Consider the following 27,565-nt stretch of genomic DNA (forward strand, 5'->3'; position numbering starts at 1 on the left):
CTACATGTTACATTTTGGACAAGGTTTCAGGATAAGTTATATCTGATGAGGTACTCTGTGTTCTCCCCAGTGTGCCTACTCATTCTTGCCCTTCAGGTCAATTGCAAATTCAGGGCTAAAGCTATAAATAAGTTTTCAGAGACTCTCTTAAAAAACTTTGGTCTGATTTCAGATCCAAAGATGTCTTAAGCATTGCGATGGCCTGATTCTGTCCTTATCAAAAAATCTGTTCCATACACATTCAATTTCACCATCCATGCTATATTTATGACTCCTGTAACAAATTTTATTTCAAATCCTACTTCTGACAAGAGGCATTGAATTTTGAAAGGACAGACAGCCTGCAGGCAGATTCAAAAGTTGAGTTTACAACACTCAGAATTTTCTAATTCAGGCTTTCATCTTGTATAATGTTAACTATGTAATTGCTAACTTGATTTTTCTTTTCTTCTCTGTATTGCTTCTGAGGTTCTGATGAAATGTTGGCAGCCATTGCTAATGAAATTCAGAAAAGGAGTATTCATTTTTCCCTCTGTTTGGGAACTTTGATGCAATAGATGTTTGCACACCGCTGTCAGAACAAATAAGATTCGCTATTCCTAAGCGCAAAGGGAACATGGCTTTTCAAAAGAAAAGTGAGAAGAAAATTCAAGCAGAGGGGACTTAGGGAAATTTGGCAGGCAGAAACTTTTGTGCTCTGCTGATCTGATTGTTTGAGAAACATTTTGAAGAGCTTTAATGTAAAAGGCAGTTGTTTCTTGTTTTCTTCCAACCAACATCTAGGGTAGAAAAACAGTGTCTTCAAAAGAACTATTTGCCAATTAGAAGAAAGCAGTACTTTGGCAGATAGTGAAAGGGAAGTGACTGAAAGTTCTGGGTTCTGCCACTGGGAGGTCATGCCACTTAAACTAATGTTCTTAACCTTGTTCTTTTTCCAATCTGAAAAATAAAGGACTGAGACTAGGTAGGAAGGTAGATTCTACAGTTTCTAAAATCCATTCTAGTTTAAAATTCCTCATCCTTATAACCATTATCAAACCTTAACAGTATCTGAAAACCAAAAAAACAAAGATTTGCATGAATATTTAGGTAGTCAACTCAAAGGATTCCTTGCACTAATTTTAAGGCAAACGTTGCCTTCAAGAGTCAACCTACTTGTAAACCAAACTTGCACAACATCCTAATTTATGTTACAGAAATAAGTGGCCATTAGTAACCTAGCAAATAGAATTTGGATTTCAAGTGATGAAAACATGTTTCACTATGACCAATGTTAAGTATAAATTGAGCAACAGAGATGGTTACCCAAGTACAGCAGGTAGGTGCAATGCGGTTATTACTAACATTTTGAAAACTGTGTTCAGGAAGCCTTATAATCACAGCATTATTTTACAAGAGTCAGTGGACTACAAAGAAGAATTATGTTCAGACCTGACACATACTAAGAGGGGGAGTAGGGCTATAAGTTAGCAACAATAACAGAAATTAACTCAGGGGCTGAAATACATTTTCCCAGACTCTTACCATGCCATGGACACTTAGATCTTTTTATTTTTTAATATTAAAAAATTTTTTTATTGAAGTATAGTTGCTTTACAGTATTGTGTTAGTTTCTGCTGTACAGCAAAGTGAATCAGCCCTACATAGAATATATTGGGCTTCCCTGATAGCTCAGTTGGTAAAGAATCTGCCTGCAAGGAGGGTGACCTGGGTTTAATCCCTGCGTTAGGAAGATCCCCTGAAGAAGGGAAAGACTACCCACTCCAGTATTCTGGCCTGGAGAATTCCATGGTGGACTGTATAGTCTATGGGGTTGCAAACAGCTGGACATGACTGAACAACTTTGAATCATACGTATATGCCCTCTTTTTTGGACTTCCTTCTCCTTTAAGTCACCACAGAGCACTGAGTAGAGTTTCCTATGCTCTACAGCAGGTTCTTGTTAGTCATCTATTTTATACATAGTGCTGTATATATGCCAATCCCAATCTCTCAATTCATCCCACCACCACCCTTTTCTCTCCTTGGTGTCTACGTTTTTTCCTCTATGTCTGAGTCTCTATTTCTGCTTTGCAACCTAAAAAATTAGGTACTTTTAAAACAAGACATTTGCCCAGTCTTTTTTTTCATACTTTAAGATTACAAAATCTGCCTACAGATTAACCCCATTTCCCCAAATTATAATCATTTTTTCACCAATCATTTGCAATTCACATAAACCTGTAATCTCACAAACATGAAGTGGCCCTTCAGTCACTGAAAAGGGTAAGGAGGTCAGACTTGGGGATATTACTGAACACATATGGCCAAATCTCTGGATGAGCTGGGGGAGAGGATTCCCATAACTTCCAGATGTCCTGCTTGTGTGAATGTATAGGTAGCCAACAGGACTATTAGTTTAAAAACATGAAAACCACACACTGCAGCCAGTATTTTTCTTGGAAGTATTATTTGAAGAGGCATTGATCTGGAAGCCCAACCTTATTCTCATGTAGACTAAAATGTGGCTTGCAAAGAATTTGCACACAAGCAACTCACATTCATTTACTCTTCCACGTTTCAGACAGTAAACTGCCACACATGGCAAATGAATCATGAACTCGACCATGTCAATTTCCTTGTGGTCAATGTCTCCCATTTCTGCTCCTCGGCAGTCTCACTCAGTGAGACCCCCAGCATCCTTGTCACTTCTCTGAACCCATTCTGATCCTTGTCATCCTTTCACAGCTTATGACTCTGCACATAAGCAGTTACCCCCTCCTCACCCGACAAGCCCTATCTCCCACCCAACCTGTGACTGGGGCAGTAGGGAGGAGCAGGGTCTTCAGAGTCAGATCTAGGTGGAACTTGCCTCCAACAGCTCTCTGATTGCAGGAGAGGCACCACCTGGCAGAGCCTTGCCTGTAAAATGGAACAACACTCAATTGGTGGGACTGTTGTGTGGACCGAGAATTTAACTGAAGGCCCGATTTAATTTGAGCACATGGATTATCAAGCACACATCAGCTCTTCTCTCCCTCTTTCCCCTTGGATTCCAGGGGACTGGATGTGTTTGCTTTGGTTTCCGCCTCAACTCTTCCATGTATTCTTCAATGGTCCCTTCTTCCTGGGACTGGGATCCTGTCAGGGCTTAGCATGCCCTACTCTTCTGCCTCTATTACAGGGTGCCATGTGACGATACACGGCCTCTCCTAGTCTGTTATTTTCCTAGTCCTGACTATTCACTTCCTTGTTATAGTGTCTTAACAGTGCCGTATGCACACAGGGCCATAGATAGTGTTTTCTGAGGACCTAGCTCACTCAGTGCCACTACCTTATGTGTTTAGATGATACATCAACCAGTATCCACTCTGAACTCCTCCCTTCAGTTGAGCAATGCCTAGGCCTCAGTCTTAAACACCCCAAGTCATTAGTAACTCTGTTTTATATGACATACGCTTATCTTTTTTCTAAGTCTTCCTCCGCTTTGTCTCAGTTGATCAGGCCCCGGGTCAGTGATCTGTTAAATCCGTAACCTCTAGCTCCACGGGTCCTCTCCAGGGCATGCTTCAGGCTACTGCGAGGGCCTGTGTGAGCCTCCCACCTTGCAGTCTGTGCAATATCCCCTCTATTGGTCCTGTCTTTGTTCACAGGCAAAAAGGGATAATTTTAGTTACTTTCTGGCTGGATATCCATAACTTTCCTCCCAATATTCTCAGACAGACTTCACAGAAGGAGACAACATGAGCTTAACTTCTGCCTCCCTCAGTACCTCTGTGTTTTTGAGCTGGTTATCCAATCTTTTCTGAGTGTTTTTCCCCATCTGTAGATGGGAAAACCTCACCTGTGTGGTATGGCTGCTCTGAGGATAAAAACATTTGGGGTAAAATGTTAAATATGGGCCTTGGCATGTGACAGCTGTCAAAAAAAGAGGGAAAAGATTCTTCTTAAACATCCAGAGCTGCTTCCTACCACCCAACCGCTCCATTGCGCTCCATCCCTGTCCTTTCATTGGCAGTGATTTTGAGTGTCTGGCTTCCCCTTCAGGGTCCCACTGTGACTTTCCTCTGAGGTACAAATCACGCCCAAGAACGTCATCCACTGCTTCAAGGCTTCTTTCTAGATTGTTTTAAGATATTCCATGATCCTTTTTGGCTCCAAATCCTCTCACACACTCTGCCCACCATCCCCTAAGCTACATCCTGAGCTCTCTCATCTCAAGATGTCCTTCAGATGCCAACCCCAAGATGGTGGTCCAGTGGCTAAGACTTCACCTTCCAGTGCAGGGGGTCAAGGAGTTGAGCTCCCACATGCCTCATGGTCGAAAACCCAAAACATAAAACAGAAGAAGTAATATTGTAACAAACTCGATTAAGACTTTAAAAGTGGTCCACAGCCAAAAAAAAAAAAAAGAGAGAGAGAGAAATGCCAACTCCCAACTTTCCTGATTAAAATATAATGGACATTGCTACCTTCCAACCCTTGAGAAAAACAACTCTGCTCCAGCAGGGGGAGGTGGGAAGAAGGCTGGTCAGATCAGGCAATCTGCTCCCAACTTGCTATATGACCTGGGCTAAGGCACTTTGCTTCCCTAAGCCAGGGAGGAAGACTGGAATGTCTCCCAGCTTCTTCCATGCCGGAAGATTAGACTCTCTGAATTTGGTATACTTGGATGCCCAGTCTCATCCTCTTGTCTGTGTTGTTCCGCTGCTGTGTGAATAACCTTTAGGCCCCTCAGCCTCAGCGTTGTTCTCAAGGGCAGAGACTATTATCTGGGTAACTCACTCAGCACAGCCTGGAGGGCGGTGCCACAGATAGTGTAATACTTAATGCACGCATTTAGATGACAATGATCAAAGCAACTCCAGTGAGGCACAGACAGCTGCCACTAGATGACTCAGACCTCTCTGCAAAATGGCTTAATTTAGCACCCTTTCACTCATCTACAGAACAGACTCTGAGTGAAGAACGAAGTGAACTGAATACCCTTTAACTAATATAACTTTGCAATGGCCCTGTAAGGTCAGGAGTTTCTATCTCTAGAACACAGATGAGAATGCACAGACACAGACAGCTCTTTCTGTGTCTCCTGAGTCAACGGTGCACCCAGGGGCCTGAGGGAGTCATGGAAAAACCCTGGACTGAGGGGGAGGTAGACCTGAGCTCCAGGCAGGCTTCTGCCATTAGCCATGTGTGTGACCTGGGAGGTGGTACTTCGGGGGTCTGACTTTCTTCATCTTGAGCAGTGGTTCTCAAGCCTGGCAGGGGATTGGGACCACAAAGGAGATGATATTAGAAACAAATCTAGACTCTCAGGTCCACTCCATGGGTCTGGAGGAGGCCCAGTCCACTTTACCTTCTGTATGTGCTTCCATATGTGAACAAAAGTCATAGGCAGCGAGAAATGACACTGGAGTTTCAGCTTAGTGTTCCATTCAGACAACTTGGAAACCAAGTTCCCAAACCCATTAGATCATCTATTCCTTCTTTCTTTCTTAAGAACCCAAACTGGACCACTTCCAGGCATATTGCATGGGAGCTTACCACATGCATGAGAACCCAAAGAATTTTGAAATCAAATGTTGGTTCATGGGACTCACGGGGTCAAGTCAAGAAGTAATCTTGTTTTGACAGAAATCCAAGCTAAAGTGCAGTAACTCCTCTCTGAGCAAGTTTCTTGTAATCAGCGTGGAAGGCTGAAGCAGAAAGGGAAAAGGCAGCAGGCTTGTGGGAGCAGCCTAAGAAGCTTCTTTTCAAAACAAATACCTGTAATACATCTGGATTTGCTTGACTAAATCTTAAAGATTCAGTGAAAGTCTGATTAACAAGGGAAGAAGGAACCTAAGTATTGGTTTGCTTCAGAGTCTGAGCACTCTTATCTATTGAAGGCTTACTGTGTGTGTCAGGCCCCATGCTAAACATTTTACACACATTATTGCATTTCATTGGACCAACTGATTCAAGTAACTTGCTAGTCGCTCAGGTGTGTCTGACTCTTTGTGACCCCATGGACTGTAGCCCATCAGGCTCCTCTTGTCCAGGGAATTCTCAAGGCCAGGAGTATTGGCCATACTGGAGTGGGTTGCCATTCCCTTCTTCAGGGGAAACTTCCTAAGCCAGGGATAGAACCTGGGTCTCCTGCATTGCAGGCAGATTCTTTACCATCGGAGCAACAGGGAAGTCCTCAAATACCTTATTCACATTTTACTGAAAACTGAAGTTCACAGAGCTAGCCAAACCCAGGAATAATTTGACTCCATAAACCATGCAATACTACAATAGGTCAAAATTTCTTGAATATCTAACACTGAATAGCAAAGCTCAACAAACTTGTCAGGTTTCTAGGAATCTATGAATTGGAGACAAAAGTATATCTTTTCTGGAATTCACAAATGTGCTTCACTTAGAGGAAGTTGGACAAACAGAAAGAAAATAATAAAACATAATCTAGAAAATTTGAATCCAACTCCCATTCTTGATGTTGGTTTGATTGTGAATGTACCCTTGAAAAGACAGTTTTCTTATCTTGCTGTGGGTTCCATATCAGCAGAGTGAGGGTGATAGGAGCTACTTACATGGTGGGGATGTTGTGAGAATTAAATAAATTAAGTCCACAAAGCAGCTTTGATCTCTTTAGAGAAAGGTGCCAAATAAACGAAATATGGAATTATTATTTGTCCTTCTAAATGCTGTAGCTGATTGACGCTTATAAGAAGCACCCCAGAGACCAGACTCCTGAGAGTCCCTTAGACTGCAAGGTCAAACCAGTTAATCCTAAAGGAAATCAGTCCTGATTATTCACTGGAAGGACTGAAGCTGAAGCTGAAGCTCCAATACTTTGGTCACCTGATATGAAGAACTGACTCATTGGAAAAGACCCTGATGCTGGGAAAGATTGAAGGTGGGAGGAGGGGACGACCGAGGATGAGATGGTTAGATGGTATCACTGACTTGATGGACATGAGTTTGAGCAAGCTCAGGGAGTTGGTGATGGACAGGGAAGCCAAGCCTGGCATGCTGTAGTCCATGGGGTTGCAAAGAGCTGGACATGACTGTGAGACTGAACTGAACTGAGAGACCAGACTTCCTCCATCATTTTCTAAACTTTCGAAATCTTACCCCACAAATAAATCTGTGACAGCAAGAGGTGGAGCAAGCTATATAGGCTGCCAATTCACTGTTGGTTGGAATTTGAAATACAGTAACAATCCAGAGGTTACCAGTGGGGAGAGGGAGGGAGGAGGGGCAGGAAGGGACAGGGGATAAAGAGGGACAAACTATTATGTATAAAATAAGCTATGAGGATATATTGCTCAACACGAAGAATATAGTCAATATGTTTTAATAACTGTAAGTGGAGTGTAACCTTTAAAAACTGAATCACTACACTGTACACCTATATATAATATTGTACATCACCTATACTTCAATTTAAAAAAGCACAATAAGCCTGTCTTAAATTCTTTCCAAATTCTTTCCCCTTTCCAAGGGGATTTGAGTTCTGAAACTCCATTTCGGTTCTGTTGAAGTAACCTCTTACAACAGGTCTGATTTTGAAGGCAGTCCCTCAAACTGTGCTATTAAAAAGTATTAGTAGAAAAGTATACAAAAAGCATTCAGTTGTTTTCCGTTAAAAAGCAAAGAGGAAAGCATGTATTTTTTTAAACCTCAGGAAGAAGAAAAGTTACGGTGTTCATCTTTCGCATGCTGTTTTCCTACCCTGTTTGAGGTTACTCTTTCTCATGACACAGTTCCTGACATTTACACAGTGTTTTACAATCTTTTTATTATCTCATGTTCACAGGCACCCTATGAGGGAGGGCCTGGGGACTGATAACCCTTTCACAGGTGAGGAAACAGTCATAGAACCTTCATGACGTGTTCAAAACTGGGAGGAAAACTTTCTTCCTTAATATACGGCATTGTACCACCTGTTTGAGAGGGTCTGCGCGAAGTCAAAAACTGAATACAACTAAATTCCAAAGTCAGATATATTCCTATTACATGAAGGCATCATGAAAGCATGGAGCTTACCCTCTTCCTTTGCTTGAGGATTCAATTAAATTAATGTAATCAACTACTCACTGGACATTATGAAAGACTTTTTCATAAAACCGATCACAACAATATTTTCCATTCCTCATGCTCTTCTGTAAGGTAAACTTGAGATTTCCCCACAAAGGGACGAGTCTAATTTCCTTCTCTTTGAGTGGTTTTTAGTGATTCAGCTGTAACCCAGAGAATCCAGGGGCAGTGACAGTGCATGCTTTCTGAAGGCAAGTCAGACAAATGACCAAGCTTCTACCTTGGTCATTTCAACAGTCACCCTCGGGACTCTTCCTCTCACAGGGGCCATGCTTTGAAAGCCAAAGACACAAGGAGGAGTCAGGTAGGATCTCAGGTCTGGAGTCAGAGCTAAGCCCATACTTTCAGTCATCCCATCTCAGCTGCAAGAGACATGAGTGCAGTGGCCTCTGATGATTTCAGCCTCCAGCCACTTCAGTCGGCCACTGGTATGTGTGTTACCAGTCAAGTCCCTGGACAACATGCAGGAAGGAGAAGCCATCCCCCACTGAGATCTACCCAAATTCTTAGCCACAGTACACGTGAGCATAATAAAATGTTTGAAGCTTTTTGCTACTGAAAAAAATAATACCTAAACACATAAAGGGAACAAGGTTTGGGTTTCTCTTTTAGTGGAATCAGTATTACATTAAAACCGAAAGAAGCCTGTGGTCATCTAGGTCAAACCTCGAATTTTACAGATGGGACCAGGAGAGGCGAGTGCTCAGGCCTCACGCTCTTGAAGACCTGTGTCAGGACGCCCACTGCTCCTCAAACCTGAGACTTGCAGGCTTCCCACGTGGACCATCCTTTCTTGTTGGGATGTGAAATTCTAAAAGGTTAGATCTAAATTGTTTTATTTAGCACCTAGTATACATTCAAGGCTGAAGAAATGAATGTCATTAGGCATGGAATTTAAATCTAGAGTCCTCCAGGTGTCAGTTTACCACTTGTCCGTGAATTCCTCAAACACGTGGAGTAGATCTGTGTTCCTCTGAGACTAGCCTCCTCCTTGAGGTTGGATATTATCAAAAGGGCAGTGGAGTTGACTCCCATGCTTCTCATGATGGGTCATGGAGTGAGTTCTGTTTTCCCCAAGCAAGTGAAGTGAAAGTTTCTCAATCATGTCCAACTCTTTTTGACCTGATGGACTATAGAGTCCATGGAATTCTCTAGGTCAGAATACTGGAGTGGGTAGCCTTTCCCTTCTCCAGGGGATCTTCCCAACCCAGGGACTGAACCCAGATCTCCCACAATGCAGGCGGATTCTTTACCAGCTGAGCCACAAGGGAAGACCAAGAATACTGGAGTGGGTAGCCTATCCCTTCTCCAGCAGATATTCCCGACCCAGGAATTGAACTGGGGTCTCCTTCATTGCAGGCGGATTCTTTACGAACTGAAGAGAGCTGCTTTATTTCCATCCCTCTGAAAGCTACATGCTCTTAAAGCTACCCCTTCCCTCCTGTTCCCACATCATCATCCCTCCCCCTTTAGCTAACCTACGTTTGACTCTAACTCCAACCTCACTGGCCCCAAAGTCAACAGTTTAGGTAACTGTGGTTCTTTTGGAGGGGTCTGGAGAGTAGTAGCAATAATGACCATTCTTACTACTAATATTACCACTATCACTACCTCTGCCACCCATTACTTTTGGAAGGGTCACCATGTTCCAGGCCCTGTGCTAAGACAACACTGTGTATTAACCTAATTCTTTATGTGTTTCACTACAACATTCTGATGCAGGTTACAGATAAGGAAACTGAGGCACAGAGAGGTAAAGTGGCTCAATGCCCCACTGTTAAGTCTGGCCTCAGAGACTATACTCACTACCACTCTCTATACTGCAGTGGAGTCACAAGATAAAGAAGGACCTCCAGACTGCATTTATCCAGGGATACTGGAACAAGCTGGACAGGTGTGCTGCTGGTAAATAAGATAATCTAGCAATGAAGCTGTCTATAATCGAATGCTGATGTGGATTCCAAGCGGAAATCCACATAAATCCCTAACGCTGAATGTAAACAAAGCACAGTATTTGTTCCAAAGGAAATGTTTTTGTTAACTAAAAAGAAAGGAAACAGGATATCAAAAAACAATGGCAATTCAAAGGTTCTGTGGCAGCTTTGAAGGAAGAGCCAAGCTGAGCGGCCCTGCTCATAGCTGAGGGCTCGTGCAACGCTGAGCTGCTGCTGGTTCCTGGGCTGAACGAACCCAAGCTGCAACAGCAAGGCTGTGCTGGGCTGTCAAACATTTCGAGGGAGAGAACCTATTAAGAAAGGATGTCCTGCTGTGGACTGAGGTCAGCCTGATCTTGCTACACTTGAGACTTGGTTTCCTAGGTAGGGATGTCACTGGGAATATCCTTGATGCTGCAACGTGATTCAAGAGTAAAGTTTTCTCTGCATCTAAACTCACAGTTTAATCTTAGATGAGTGTGAACAACGCTCCTCACTTTTCTTTAGTCTTCAGTCTGTTGGAGGTGACAGGTGCGACGTAAAAGGTACTGAGATGGGGTTAGGAGATCCGACTTCGGGTCCCACTTGATGTACTAGACAGACATTTCCTCATCTATGAGAGGATTAGAACTAGATGACCTGGGATATTATTGCTGTTGTTAACTATAACATTTGAAGACTCTAACTCCTTGGCCACTAAAAAGGAAAATCACCAGAAAATGGAAACCCAGCTAACCAGAATTAATGGAAAGGTTGATGCTGCATCTGATGAAACAGTGATGATGGATAGCCTATCACTGATTCACACCAGAAAACAAATAAGGTTGCAACTGTGTGCACCAAGCTCTGAATCATATGGAGGATCCTCAAGACCACATTTTGAAAATCCCTGAGCTGGGCTTTCACGAGAGAACTACTCATCATCCACTTCTGGCTTGGCAGCTAATCAAGTTTCCAAACCAACAGGGCTCAGCATCTCGATTTTCTCCAATGAAAATGTGCATCAAGATACCACTTTGCCCGGCACAGACCAGTCCTGGCCTTGATATGCTCAGTCAACCACAGGTTCATAGCTCTCCATGTGCTTTTTAAAAAATATATTATTTATTTTTATTGGAGGATAACTGTTTTACCATATTGTGCTGGTTTCCTGCACACATTAACATGACTCAGCCACAGGTCTAAACTCTATGTGCTTTTATACACATGTATGTTACTCTCTTTTCACTAGACGCTGATATGACAAGGCATGGAAACTGATCTTTAAATGGAGAATATCATTATTACACTTGGCTCCACTTCACCCTGTGTTAATGTATGATCTGATGCATTATGAACACTTGTAAAGAGAGATACATCATGAAGGTCTCTAACATCAGGTTTAGAACCTGCTACTTGCAGACAGGATTCTCATAGTCAATTTCAACGTATTTTTTTAAAAGATCAAAGAATCTGTAAAAAGAGCCAGTGAAGGGTCTTTGGGGGATGTCTGCCTCTTAGAAGTGATTAACAAACTTGAAAAAAATGTCCACTGCTGTTTCCTTAAAAGTCAGTTTTACTAAAGCAAACAGTTAAAAAGTGCTTTTCCTTGTGCTGGAAAACCTCACCCATAATTATGACAGTTTTCAAATATGCCAATCTTTCACTGAGGAGGAACTCTTTAATTTATACTAATCTCAAAAGATTCAAAGGGAGTTCCCAGATTACCTATTTATAATCCATTTGGACCCGTTTAGAGATGTTAAGAAACTTTGTTAACCCTATTCATGATAATCTCCATGATAATTAATTACCTAATACAATTTTGCCTTTAAATCCTTCAACAATTATATACATGAATTTTGTGGTTACTTACCCATATTGGAGAAATGACTCCTTCAGGTCAAACATTCAAATCTATACTTCTAAAGAAAGGTTACTTTCAACAGCTTTTATTTCTGGACACTCTGTGCCCAACACCTGTATTAAAAGTACTTGTTGTTGTTTAGTTGCTAAGTTGTGTCCGCCTCTTTTGCAATTCCATGGACTATAGCCTGCCAGGCTCCTCTGTCTATGGGATTCTCCAGGCCAGAATACTGGAGTGGGTTGCCATTTCCTTTCCAGGGGATCTTTCCAACCCAAGGCATCTCCTACTTGGAGGGTGGATTCTTTACTGCTGAGCCACCTGAGAATTCCAATCTCCTTAATTCTGCATCTGATTTCTTATAATATAGCTGTCCCTTGCACACAACACCAAGAAGTTTATTTTTTAGTTCAATATAAAGGGCCTTTTGAAATATAATATTTGCTTGCTTCAACTTGACCAGGAAATAAGGCAAAAAACTTAAGCTATTTTGGACAAACCTATAAAATCAGTTTCTTAACTCAGAATAATCTTTAAAAATCTCCTTTAAAGAAAACATCCTATAATGATTCAAAAAATCAAAACCAAGCATTTTTCAATTGGTAACTATATTCATTTGATGATTATATTTCAATCAGTAATTCTCATTTTTTTGTTTTTCTCTTTCCGTCTCTTTTTTAAAACCACAGTTTTCTTTTTAAACTTATTTTAAAAAAATTATGCACACATATGGTTAAAAACTCAACACAAGTGAACAAAATGAGAAGTAAAAGCCTCCCTCACTGTCCACAACCCACAATCCCAATCCTCAGAAATAACTATGTTAGGTTTTTGTGTATGCTTCAAGAAATGCCTTACACACACACACACACACACACACAATGTCTATTTTTCATTCAAAAGAGATCCTATGTTAATATATATTGTTTTGTATCTTGCTTTTTATATCTAATAATATATTTGGGTGATCATTTCCTCCAGAATACTGGAGTGGGTTGCCATGCCCTTCTCCAGGGGATCCTCCTGACCCAGGAACCAAACCCAGATCTCCCGCATTGCAGGTGGATTCTTTACTGTCTGAGCCACCAGGGAAGCCAAGAATTCACTTAATGAGTCTCCTAATAAATAACATTTAAGTAGTTTCCTTTCGCCTCTTTAACTGAGGTATAAATTGACATACAATGAATTAGTATATAATTTGATATACTTGACATAGGTATGTATCCATGAAACCAACACCACAATCTACATAGGGCACCCCCAATTTCCTTGTGCCCTGGGTGATCCCTCCCTTCCACTCCTTCCCATCCCTACTTCCAGGCAAGAGCTGATCCATTTTCTGCCATTTTAGGTCAATTTGTAAAGAATTTCATATAAAGAATCACATAGCATGTGTTGTCTTTTTTTTTTTTTTCTGGTTCCTCGCTGCATGTATCAAAAGTTTGTTCCTGTTTTTTTTCCTTGCTGAGCAGTCAGTCCATGGCTATATCACAGAATGTTTATTCATTCATCAGTTGATGGACATTTGTTTCATTTTGAATGACTATAAATAAAGCTGTTGTGAACATCAGTGTAGAAGTCTTTGCATGGACGTATGTTTCCAATGCTTCTCTATATACCTAAAAATGGGATGGCTGAATCATATGGCTGCTGTGTCATGTCTGACTCTTTTGTGACCCCGTGAACTGTAGTCTGCCAGGCTCCTCTGTCCATGGGATTTCCCAGGCAAGAATACTGGAGTGGGTTGCCATTTCCTTTTCCAGGGGATCTTCTGGACCCAGGGATCGAACCCGAGTCTCTTGTGTTTGTTACATGGGAAGGTGGATTCTGTACCACTGAGCCACCAGGAAAGCCACCATATTACATCTGGTCTTAGCCAAAAGGCTGAGAAGTGATTCACAGGTTTTTCACAAACACCCTTTTCAGGTGTGAGTAGGTTCCTTCTATTCTTGGGGCTTCCTAGGTAGCCTGACAATGCAGGAGAACTAAGAGACGTGGGTTAGATTCCTCAGTTGGGAAGATCCCCTGGAGGAGGGCATGGCAACCCACTCCAGTATTCTTGCCTGGAAGATCCCATGGACACCCAGGGAGGGCTCCCACACTCCCAGGGCACGTCAAGGCAACCTTCCCACGTTTGCTCCGTCACATTTGCTCTGCAGGAGAGAGCTTCTGAGCCTAGCAGGGCTATAGTCCATGGGGTCGCAATGAGTCAGATAAGACAAAAGTGACTTAGCATAGCACTTCTATTCTTAGTTTACTGAGAGCTTTAATCAAGAATCAATACTGGATTTTGTCAAATGCTTTTTCTGCATCTACTGAGATGATCATATGATCTTCTTTGAGCCACTAATATGGTGAATTACACTGATCAATTTTCAAACGTTAAATTTACTTTGCATTTGTGAAATAAATCCTACTTGGTCATGATGTATATCATATATATATATATATATTCTATTTGCTAAAAATCTGCTTAGAATTTTTACATATATGTTTATGAGGGATATTGGATTAGTACCTTTCCTATAATAATTGGTTTTGGTATCAGAGTAATGCTGACCTCAAAGAACATGTTGGCTAGCAGTTTCTCTTTTTGATTTTCTATAAAAGTTTGTGTAAAATTGGTATTATCTCTTCCTTAAATATTTGGTGGAATTCATCATAAAGCCATCTTGGACTGGAGTTCTCTTTGTGGAAACCATGTTTTTCTTTTTAGGTACAATTATATTTCATTAATAGATACAGCACTATTTCTTATAGCTCTATTTATCTATTTCTTCATAAGGGAGCTTTGGTAGTCTGAGGCATTAAAGGCATTTGTTCATTTTATCTATGGTATTAATTTGCATGAAGTTGTTCACAATATTAACTTCTCCTCTGTTATGTGTAGAACCTATGTTGATGTAACATCTCTCATTCCAGATGCTGGAAATTAATATAATCTTTTTGTTTTGCTTTGTTTTTTTCCCCCTTGGTCTGGCTGGAGGTTTATCCATCTTCTCAAACAAGCTACTTTTAGTTTCACTGAGTTTTTCTGCTGATTATCTAATTTCTATCTAGCTCTGCTCTTATAATTTCCACTCTGCTCTTTTTCTTTCATCTGCTTACTTTGATTTCACCTATTCTTCTTTTCCAGTTTTTAACATGGAAATTGAGGTGATTCATTTGAGAACTTCCTTCTTTCTAATACGGGCAGGTGTTTAAAGCTACACATTTCTATTGCTTTAGCTGTACTCAATTAATTTTGATATGTCAGATTTTCGTTTTATTTAGCTCAAAATACTTTTAAAATTCCCTTTGATATCTTTTTTGACTATAGGTTATTTAGAAGTATTTAGTTTCCAAATATTTAGAAATACTCCAGATATCTTTCTGTTATTGATTTCTAACTTAATTCCATTGTGGTCAGAGAACATTAGATAACTTGAATCCTTCAAATTCACTGAGACATGGTCTATTTTAGTAAATACTGCATATGCACTTGAAAAGAATGTGTTTTCTGCTCTTGTTAGGTGAAGTTTGGAGATATTTTCCTATATCCTCACTGATTTTTGGAGCACTTGGCCATCAATTGTCGAAATCTCTAACTATAATTGCAAATTTGTCTATTCTCCCTGGCAGTTCTATCAATTTTTTGTTTCAGTAATTTTGAAGCTTTGTTATTAGAAGCATTAATGTATTTTATGTTCTCTTGATTAAGTGACTTCACATTATAAAATGACTCTCTCTATCCCTGGTAACAGTCTCTGCTGTGAAATCTACTTTCTCTAATATAGTCATATCAGCTTTCTCTTGTTTAGTATCAGCATGTGCTTCCGTTCTTTTAGTCTGTCTGTGCCTTTATATTTAATGTGGCTTTCTCATAGGTCCATATAGTTGGAGTTTGCTTCTATATAAAGTCTGATAATCCCTGTCTATTAACCGTGATGCTTAGACCACTTACATTTAATGAGTATTGACATGGTTGAGTTCAAACTTACCATCTTACTATTTGTTTTTTATTTGTCCCATCCACTGTTTATTCCTTTTTTCCTCTTTTTTCTTTTTTTTGGGGGGGGAGAGGTGGTGCTAGTAACTTTTAGATTAATTGAGTATTCCTTATGATTCCACTTTATCTTCTTTGTTGGCTTATTAGCTATAATCCTTTGTTGTGGCATTTTAGTGACTACTTTAGATTATAGTACATATCTTTAACTTATCACAGTCCACCTTCAAGTGATATTATTATACTATCATATTATTCTGTGTATACTGTAAGAGAATTAGAACAATATACTTCCATTTTCCCCTGCCTGGACTTTGTGCTATTATCATATATTTTACTTCTACAGCTGATATAAACACTGCTATTATTTCCGCTTTTTAAAAGTTAACAATTAAAGAGGCCAAAATAATATGGAAAAATATCGACATATACCTATATAGTTATCATTTATGGTGTTCTTCATTTTTTTGTGTAGAACCAGTTTTATATCTGGTATCATTTACTTTTCTCTTGAAGGACTTCCTTTAATATTTCTTGTAATGCAGGTTTGCTGATGAATTCTTTCACATTTTAAGTATCTGAAAAAGTCTTCATCTCATCACTTTCTAAAGATATTTTAAGAATTTTTGATTGATAGTTTTGTTCCTTGCAGTACTTTAAATATTTTGCTCTACTGTTTTCTAGCCTGTATTTTTCTTTTCTAAAATGAGAAATGTGCTGTTATCTTCTTATTTGTCATTTTGTATGCAATGCATCTTTTCCCCCTCTGGTTGCTTTTAAGATTTTTCTCTTTATTACTTGTTTTAAGCAATTTGATTATAGTATGCTTTGGTGTAGTTTCTTTCATGTGTTCTTGTGCTTGGGGTTTGCTGAATTTGGATCTATGAGTTTAAAGTTTTTGACAAATTTGGAAAATTTCAGCTATTATCTCTTGAAATATTTTTTTCAGTCTTCCTCTCTCTCTCTTCTCCTTTGGGAACCTCAATGATACATATATATGACTCCTTGAAGTTCCATAGTTCATTGGTGCCCTTTTCATTTTTTTAAAGTCCTTTATTTTGTGTGTGCATGTTTGATTTTGAATAGTTTTTATGGCTATGTCATCCGGTTCAGTAGGTTTTTTTCCTGCAATGTCTGTGTTGTTGTTAATCCTATGCAGTGATTTTTTTTTCTTTCTTTTTTTAAAAGTTCAGCCATTGTAGGTTTCATCTCTAGAAGTTTAACCCGTGTCTTTAAAAAGATATGAAAAGATCTATCTCCTTACTTAATACGGGCAATCTTTCCACTAGCTCTCTGAACGTACGAAATGCAGTCATAACAATTATAACATCCTTGCCTATCTATTTTTATATCCATGTCATTTCTGAGTCAGTTTCAATGAGTTTTCTTCCCCTCATTATGGGTTGTATTGTTTTGCTTCTATGCTAAACCTCGTAATTTCTGACTGGATGCCAGGCATGGTGGAGTGGTGTTTATTTCTGTCTTCTCATAAACATTCTTGAGTTTTGTTCTGGGATGCAGTTAAATTAATTGGAAATAGTTTGGTCCTTTTTGGCCTTGTTTTTAAGATTTGTTCACAGTCAGAGCTGTGTATAATCTATGGTTAATTTTACTCTATTACTGAGGCAAGACTTTAACTAATATTCCTGAATTATGAAATTATGTTGTTTTTGCTGTTGAGAACAGACATTATCCCCTTCCTTCCACAGAGTTCCAGGCACTGTTCTCTCTAGTCCTTTAGATAGTTCTTTCTCTGACCTTGGGTCATTCAGCCATATGCATGCACTCCTCTGTACTCAAGTCAACACACAAGGGAGAGAGCTGTTCAGTGCTCCAGATTTCTGTCTTTATGCAGCTTTCTACTCTAGACTAACTTTCTTGGCTTCCCTGGACTTTTAGCTACACCTCCTTCAACTAGGGAGACAACAGAAATCTGCCTGTGTTCTGTTCCCTGTCTTCTGGCCTAGAGACCTCTCCAAGCAGTAAACTGGAGCAATCGGGGGCTCTTTTTCTTGTCTTCAAAGATCACTGCTTTCTGATGCATGATGTTCAACATCCTAGGAGATATTGTTTCACATAATTTATTCATTTTTTTTTTCTTTTTTAAAGTTTCAGGTGGAGGTAAATGTGGTCTGTGTTACCTAATCTTAATCAGAAGCTAAAGTCTCCTACTTTTTGACTGATATAATAAATGTGGCAATATACCTCACTGCATACACATCTTTGATTTTGTGTATGGATCTATCTGTCAAATAAATTATCTAAGGTGTCTTTGCCAGATTAAACAGTAAGTGCATTTTAAGTGCAAATGATTTTGCCAACTGCCCTCCAAAAAGTTTTCGCAACCAATCTTCTACTAACAGTTTTTGAGTATGCCCATTTTCCCATATACTCTGAACACTGAGTATTATCAAATGTGTTCATCTTTACAACTTTGATAGGTGAAAAAGTTATTTCATTTCTTTTGTAAGGTTAAACATCTTCTTACATGCTTACTGATGACCAGTACTGCTTTCTTTCTGGAACTATTTATGTCCTTTGAATTTTTAGAAAATTGATTTTTCATTTTCCTATTGATTTGTAAGAAACTGTGTAGGAAATTAACCCTCTATCATATGAATTACAATTTTCCCCTTTGGTCAGTTGATGGTTTCTCATTGATTTTCCTCAGGTCTTTTTTTTTTTTTTTTCCATGAGTAATTTTTAATTAAAAAAAAATGTAGTCCAACCTATCAATTTTTTCTGTATGTATCAATCTTTTTCTAGAGTTCTCATAGCTCCTGGATATATACATGTACACAACAGTAACAGGAGCTTATATCTTAAACTCCTAATTAAGTGAAACAGTTTACTTGCACCACCCCCCCCCCCAAAAAACTGAAATTAGGTAACAGGCTGCTACACTGAATTCATGCTTTTCATGCTGATCAAGATCTCTGTTGGGCTACTGTCTTTGATTAATAAAACACAGAAGATACAGATTATTACTTGTAAATACAGTTTGGCAGACAAAAATGTCAAAGCATAGAGGAGAGCAGTGGTATAATAAAGGGATCTTTTGGGGAATCACTGACTTTAAATCAAGTCTTATTTCCCCCAAGATGGACTCATCTTTAGAGTTTGCTGGGAAGATCGAGCGATGATATGAAACCAAAAGTGATGATTATTTCAAGACATGTTGATTGGTTATAAGACAGTTCCTAAATTTTGGAGCCTCCCCTAAAAACTCCAGCAACGTCTCCCCTGCTCCCTCTCCCACTGACCAATATAATTACTGCTGGTGTCATTAACATACTGAGAAAAGACTTTGTATCTTGTCACACTTTCTTCATAAAATTGCCTAACTGTAAGTTTTCTGTAAGTTCTATTTTCCCAGCCAGGCAGTCAGCCACTTGAAAGCAGGGCCTTGGCAATACACTTCCCCAATACTGAGCTTAGACATCTATAGCTGAGTTGTACTGAGCTTAAAGCATGTGCTGTTGAAGGTAGTAAAACTGTAGAGAAACTACCAAACTAGGAGGACAGAATCCGAGAAGAAAGTGTGCTATTTATTTGCCTGGGGATGGCACTTGGCATCATCAGGCATTTGACAGAAACGACACTACTGACCAACTAAGGAAAATAAATGCGTGAGGCCTGAAAGGAAGACCCCTCCAAGGAGAAAATACAGTTGCTAGAAAGGTCAAGTTCTCTCTTAGCATTGTTGGAGTGAATAAAGTACCAAGGAACTGAAAAATTGCATACCATCATATTTTCTTAGGGGAAAGGAACTAACTTTTGGTGAGGGTCTATGCTATGTGATGGAGAAGGAAGAGGATAGCTAACATTTAATGCTTATCATGTACCCAGCACTGTCCTAATAAACACTTTTCATGAATTAGCTAATTGAATCCTCTTAAGTCCATGAAGAGGATACTTCTATTCCCATTGCACAGGTGAGAAAACCAAGGTTCGAGGACATGCACAATTACTTGGGTAATATAAGAAAGCAGGGCTATCTGACTTTAAGTCCAGCCCTTGACTATGCTACAGACTATCCACCTCATGTCATCCTCAAGAGCAACCTCAGTCAAAGCTTTCCCACGTTGCTGATGTGGAAACCGGAGTGCTGAGGCAACCACCAACTGGCCCTCGGGGTCTTTTTGACTCTAAAGCTTAAATATTCCTCGCTTGCTATGTGGAGTCTTCTGATCCCCGCTTCTCCACCTGATTGTCCCAGTTCCTCTATCCCTGTAACTCTCCTTCCATCTGCTCCCAACACACACACCAAAAGGAAAAAGCAAAAAGGTTTTAGTCACACTAGAATAGTCAATGATGAAGGAACATGCTCTCCATGGTCATTTGTCTGTGTCTGCCTTGGCTCATGTTATTTTCTGTGCCTGCTTATATTCCTTCCTTTAAACCCATCCATGTGAGTTATTAACTCCTTGGAGGCCCTCCTTGATTTTCACCTCCCTTCCTGAATCAGTTGTTCTGACTCTGCCCTTACATAATACTTTCCTTACAACTCTGCCCCTACAGTCCTTCTCACACTCTGACCATTTCCCCATCTAGACCTCACTAGCATCTTATTTAACTGTGGTATCATCAATGGCTGGCACAGTGCTCAGGCATGGTGCACAATGAAGGAACCCAATAGCTTGAAAGAGAGCCTGCAGGTCCCTACAGAGCACTTGCTATGGAAAAGAAAGCAACCGCCAGGTTTACAACCCCACTTCCAAAGTTGGACAATCACCACCTGGACAGACAACCCACCTAGGCTTGGTTACTTTCAGGGAGGATTGAGTAAGGCTACCTGAAAGGAAACTGCAAGCCTAGAAAAGCACGTTACTGACGTATGGGATCTGTATGAGCTTTTAATGGCACAGAAGAGTTGGCCTGCTGCTCTGACATCCACTCAGGCATTAAGACTTTGCTCCTAGTTGCAAAGTTATTTTGAACAAATCATCTTCTACATCCATCCAACTCAAATCTCTGTATGTTTGCTACCCTATTCAACTGCCAGTCTTTGAAGACCTCATGACTTTGAATACCACAAGGCAATCTTAGTCACTTTCCACTATACTAAATAACTGGAAATGCTCTATAGTAAATGAACCTTAGGAAACATCACTATGAACAAAGCTAGTGGAGGTGATGGAATTCCAGTTGAGCTATTTCAAATCCTGAAAGATGATGCTGTGAAACTGCTGCACTCAATATGCCAGCAAATTTGGAAAACTCATCAGTGGCCACAGGACTGGAAAAGGTCAATTTTCCTTCCAATCCCAAAGAAAGGCAATGCCAAAGAACGCTCAGACTATGAACCATTGCACTCATCTCACACGCTAGTGCGAGATGCTCAAAATTCTCCAAGCCAGGCTTCAGCAGTACCTGAACTGTGAACTTCCAGATGTTCAAGCTGGATTTAGAAAAGGCAGAGGAACCAGAGATCAAATTGCCAACATCCGCTGGATCATCGGAAAAGCAAGAGAGTTCCAGAAAAACATCAACTTCTGTTTATTGACTATGCCAAAGCCTTTGACTGTGTGAATCACAACAAACTGGAAAATTCTTAAAGAGATGGAAATACCAGACCACCTGACCTGCCTCCTGAGAAACCTGTATTCAGGTCAAGAAGCAACAGTTAGAACTGGACATGGAACAACAGACTGGTTCCAAATCAGAAAAGAAGTACATCAAGGCTGTTTATTGTCACCCTGCTTAACTTATATGCAGAGTACATCATGAGAAATGCTGGACTGGATGAAGCACAAGCTGGAATCAAGATTGCTGAGAGAAATATCAACAACCTCAGACACGCAGATGACACTACCTTTATGGCAAAAATTGAAGAACTAATGAGCCTCTTGATGAAAGTGAAAGAGGGGAATGGAAAAAGTTGGCTTAAAACTCAACATTCAGAAAACTAAGATCATGGCATCTGGTCCCATCACTTCATGGTAAATAGATGAGGTAATAGTGAAAACAGTGACAGACTTTATTGTGGGGGGCTCCAAAATCACTGCAGATGGTGACTGCAGCCATGAAATTAAAAGACACTTGCTCCTTGGAAGAAAAGTTATGACCAACCTAGACAGCTTACTAAAAAGCAGAGATATTACTTTGCCAACAAAGCTCTGTCTAATCAAAGCGATGGTTTTTCCAGTACTCATGTATGGATGTGAGAGTTGGACTATAAAGAAAGCTGAGGGCTGAAGAATTGATGCTTTTGAACTGTGGTGTTGGAGAAGACTCTTGAGAGTCCCTTGGACAGCAAGGAGATCCAACCAGTCCATCCTAAAGGAAATCAGTCCTGAATATTCACTGGAAGGACTGATGCTGAAACTGAAACTCCAATAAGTCTGGCCACCTGATATGAAGAACTGACTCATTTGAAAAGACTCTGACGCTGGGAAAGATTGAAGGCTGGAGGAGAAGGGAACGACCGATGATGAGATGGTTGGATGGCATTACTGACTCAATGGACAGGAGTTTGAGTAAACTCTGAGAGTTGGTGATGGACAGGGAGGCCTGGCGTGCTTCAGTCCATGGGGTCGCAAAGAGCTGGACATGACTGAGCAACTGAACTGAACTGAAGTTGCTCACACAGGGCTACATGGGAGATCTCAGTGAGAAGATAAGAGTAAGAAAGCATCAGTCACTTTCTGCCACTATTTGGTTGTGCTAATTGCTGGTAAACTGTTGTTCCATCATTTTGGGTCCCTTGGGTTTTTCATTTTGTCCTGCAGAACTAGTATCTCTTACCTGTTGAGGGAAGGAGAGTTAAGTTGTGGGGGTTTTCCCTTTCTTTGTCATCAGACTTAGCTGTGTCATCACTTAGCTTTGTCCATGAAGGAATGGGGGGCACTAGGAAACTTATCAGAACACGCGTAGCATGAATGCTGGGGTTAAGGGCCAATGCAGAAGGGCGGTCAAAAGGCAAAACTGATTCTGAAGATTTGTTTCAGTGTCCTTAGTTTATGTGAAAGTTGACAGAAAGAGAGGTGTAGCTGGCAAGTCATGAGGTCCTGCACTTTATAGCTAAGAGTATAGCCTATCTGTTATCAAATACAAATTAGGAAGTTGTAGTTGGTTCAGTCTTTGCATACAGGCCCTTACTATTTCTTCAAAGTGTTTTCCACATGCCATATTTAGACTTGGAATAATTCTGAAACACACGAGTGAGAAGCTTTCATAAAATGAACCCAACTGCTGATTCTTTTCACCGAGTAATGGACTGTTGTTTTTTTTTTTAATCAGGGCTGCCCCTTCCTACCTTTCAGGTCTTACTCCACCCTTCCTGCCTTATGTTCCAACTCCATCTGCCTCCTCATTGTTTCTGGAAGAAGGCATCCCAGCCCCAGGGCCCTTGAATATGCTTTTCCTTTCCCATGTACCTGCTGAGTTCTTCCCTGTGCTCTATCCCTGATGATTCCTTCTGCTTCAGCTCGAGTCACTTCCTCTGAGAGGCTGTCTCAAACCGCTCTTCTCAAAGAGGCCCCCCACTCTTTATCACATCCACCAGCTGTCTCCTACTTACTCCACCCCATCCTGTCACTGGGCAGAAAGCTCATTACATAATCCCTGCACCTGAAATAGATCTCTTTCCTTTCATCCTGTCTAGTATACTTAATGCTACCCCAGTCACCATCTTTGTTCTGATGGCACTATGGATGCAACATGGATCATCAGAAGGTTTTCTAACAGTGCCTTAAAAAAGGTTTCTGTTAACTCTATCAAGAAATTAAACTTAAAAATCACTTTCCAAGCATCTGAGATGTTATTTTAATGTTTCTCTTTCAGTTGAGCTCCTAAAGTGTACTACGTGCATCGTCTGAAAGGCACAGAACAGAGACACTGAGGTTTATTAAACGTTTGAAAGACTTTATTATCGCTGAGGTTTCTCTAATTCCGTCTGCAACTCTATAATGCTCTCATTTTCAAGAAAAACAGTCATCTTGATTCTATTTCACCACTGAGATTCACACAAACTATTTCACATTTCTTAATTTCCAAGCAACACTTAAATTCTTCAGACTTCTTTCAAAATAGCTACAGGGAAATCCCTGATGATTTCAGCTGACAATTCCTTAATCAGGAAAAGACTTTAAATGCCAATCACCAGAAAAGTTACAATTTACAGGAAAGAAAGGGGAAATGCTGACATATTGCGCAACACAGCACGGATAAAGCATGGTTTATGAATTGCATGGCATACTCATGCTGACCGTTTTATAAAGAATTTCTGGTGACATCATAAACTATGTTAGAGCAAATGAACTGTTTCTATTGTCCATGCTTCTGAGAGTCTAAGGTGAAAATAGGATTCCCTTCTTTGGAGATTTTATGGGTAAAATGAGGTAACAATTTGTGTACTTTTTCCCTGCCCCTAGACTTCTACAAAGGTTCTGGGTTTTCAATGAAGCAAAGGACTGAGCTAAAGGGAATTTCTATCAAATGTCTAGTTTCATCCAGAATGATGAGAGTGCTTTTCTTCTACATTTCCATTACTTGGTAGAGGAAAGGCATGATCTGCTTCTGCCTCTAGCTCTGGGTATTCAGATCCAAGTTCTCTGCAAGGGCAAATGCTACAGTAGGGTCCCCAGGACAAAATCCTCCCCAAGTTACAAAAAGAAGATAGTCTGAAGGTAGTAACTACCAGGATGTAACTGTGACCCCTGATTAATCTGGTAATAAAATCAATTAGGTTTCAGTTGTAGTGATTATGTAACATCTTAGAGATGAGATCATCATGAGCAGTGGGTTTTCCCCCTTGGAGTCTATATAAATTCATCAATAAACTATACTCTTTATTAACACTTTATTTTAAGTGATTACAAACACAAGGCATTTCATAAACATATTTTGTCATTTGTTACATTGTAATTCAGCAGTATGATGCAAAATTTATAATCTTCAGTAAATGAACAGGAAGTAAACAAACATAAAAAAAGAAAACCTCCAGAAGGTTAAAATAATAGATCAGTGACTCAGTCCCAGACTCAGCCTAAACCTCCATTCAGATTGGGTCTTAAGCGTTTACTCATCAGAACGGTGTCGGCAGGGAGTGAGAAACGACAGGAGAATGAGCAAGACACTGGTAAGTATACGTAAGACTAAGAGAAGGGGCAGAGAGCAACTGAAGATTTAAACGTAAGCATGGAAATCTTAGAGGGAAACTCTGACATCGGCCTTTATTTTGAAAACCATTACCGAATATCCAAAATAACAAGTGATTACAAATTTCTGTTTAACCGAATAGCGATGACCATCACTTATTGGCCACTCATAGGCTAGGTACTGCTCCAAGAATTCTCCACACATTATCTCTTTTTAATCCCCATGATATTTCCATAATGTTCCAATTCCCATTTTAGGGATTAAAAAAATTGAGGAGCAAAAAGGTTAAATAACTTGCTTCAAATCTCACAGTGGAAGCCTGGGAATGGAACTCACTTCTGACTCCAATCTGAGTTATTAACCAATGATGTATCTTCTCTATTTGGGCGTTTTGGAGCTAGTCTCTCTGAGTACCCTTTGGGGCTAGAACAAAACGTTTCAAGTATTTTCAGATGCTTCATCTTACCGATTACACAAGCAATTAGAGTTTCCCAATAGAAAGATACTATCTATTGTTTCTGTGGACTCACACTTCATTCCACTGCAGTTTTGCTGCTTAAATAGGCGGATGTCCCACCTATCAGAATAGACATGGAAAAGAAACTGGCTTCCAACCTGTTTTATTATCTTTCTGAGGTTCTCACAGCAGAGTTTTAACATTTTCTTCCTAAAAATCTGGTAATCACAGACTAGTGCTTCTTGTTTTGACAGTCCAATCTTATTAGATCATGTTCTAGCTCAGGCCTTGCTCAATATTCTGAAATTTCAGACCTACCAAAGCTACTAAAAAACTTTTCAATTGAGGACTCTACGACCTCATGTGAAACTGGAGTCATGGGAACTTGAACGAACTAATAAAACATCTCTATGGTAGACCGAAACAGTGATGACAATGGAATGGATGACTAATACGCACATATGACTTTTTTATCCAAAGCCCCCAGTGTTCAATGCGTTTTTGTAAACTGATTGAACTTCTGCACAGTAATAACCACGCTTTGTACTTGCATGACATGATTCTTTCATGAACTGCTGTGTGCTGGCCTCATGTTAGCACACTCCAATTGCCCGCAGGTGGCTGGCAGGTGGTATGAGAAATGTACTCTTCCATCTTCAGAATAAAGAAATGGTACAAAGGAAGAAGAATTTGAACTGGGCAGATTTCAGGAACTGAGGTATGCCTGCCTGAGTCGGGGGCCTGTAGAACCTTGTGGGCGAGGGTTGGCCACGCAGCTCAGCAAGAAAGGCAGATGTAATTCCCAATGAAAGCAATTAACAAATACTTGGGCACACATTACCTTTGTGTCCTGTGGCCCCATGACTCAGTGGAAGTGAAACATGTATCTTATTTCCCTTCTAGACCTCCACCCTCCCTTCCCCAGAGCCAGCCCATAACCTCAAATCTCTCAGCAGCCAAAAGCAGATGACTAAAGACAAGGCCAGAGGGTTCACCTTTGAGCAGTCGTTTAGCCTGTATTACTGGTACTAACCAGAGCAGCATAAAATTTTACCATGAAAAAGGTTAAAGGACAAAAACTGCTCTCTGACTCAGGGAAAACATCAGGCAAGGATAATGTTCAAATGTGTGATTTTAAAATAAATGACACAAAGAACGTTTTACTTGAGATTCTGTCTTAAATCAGAGAGCAAAGGCCTGAGACTCAGTATTTAGCATCTTGTTAAATCTGGGTCACCAAGTGTAATGAGGATTTTCACTTTTCATTTGGGGTTATATTGTAAAAAGAATGGCACCAGGCTCTAAAAGATTTATATATTTCAGCTCCTCTGGGGTTAGGCAATGAGCTGGTGTAAAGGATGTGGGCCAGGTGGGGACTATGCAAAGTGGAGGGGGTGCTCCCCGACTAAGGCAGACTGTTTCCCATGGGAGGGAAGGGAGACCCAGTGTTGTCAGATCTGGCATATTTAAAATAACAAGCTGGAAATGTGCATCGTTATGTGAAATCTCCCAACTGTTGTATATTGCAACTAACTGATATATGTATACACAACCCCATGGGCCAAAGCCAACACATATGTGGGCCGGATCCAGTGCACAGACTCTGGGGTCTGACCTCTGTGACCACAGTCATGGTTTTCAACCTGTAAGCAGTTAAAAGGAAACAAGATCTGACATATCCTCCAGGGAATAAATTACGCCATTGGTTAGTCAAATGGCCCTTTATAACTTTACCGTTTGGGGTTTAGAAGTTAAGTCCAGAAGTTGATGATGTACTAACTATATTAAAGTCTCCAACTTCGCCGGTTCTTGTAAGGAGGGAGGTATCAGAGGATTTTAGGGCAAGTGAGGGAAGAGGTTTAGAAGGGAGATATTTGGTGGCATCACAATGAGGTCTGACCAGCTGACTCCAAGCTGGAGCTCATTCCACCTGTTTAAACATCTAGAATTTATTCTCTGCTGCTCCTAGAGGCAAATGAGCCCAAGAAATGTGTTAACCGGGGGCTTGCAGTTGGCAGCTGAATAGAACTGACAGAAAGGTTTGGCTACAGAGAAAAGAGTTACATTCCCCTTCTGATCTGAGAACACGCTACAGAACAGACAAGGCACGATGGCGAGCTGGTGGGCTGCCCATCTTCCTTATCATCCGTGAGGCATCACGTCATACACCGTGCTTTCAG

At 40.4% G+C, this 27,565-nt stretch overlaps 1 protein-coding gene across 2 annotated transcripts in view; it reads right to left on the reverse strand.

Moving 5' to 3' along the window:
* NSMCE2 (NSE2 (MMS21) homolog, SMC5-SMC6 complex SUMO ligase) overlaps window positions 1-27,565 on the reverse strand; it is a 231,101-nt gene that overhangs the window by 25,359 nt on the left and 178,177 nt on the right. The gene's annotated exons all lie outside the window — the stretch shown is intronic.

Source organism: Budorcas taxicolor, chromosome 14, assembly GCF_023091745.1.
Source record: "Budorcas taxicolor isolate Tak-1 chromosome 14, Takin1.1, whole genome shotgun sequence".
Taxonomy (NCBI): Eukaryota; Metazoa; Chordata; class Mammalia; order Artiodactyla; family Bovidae; genus Budorcas; species Budorcas taxicolor.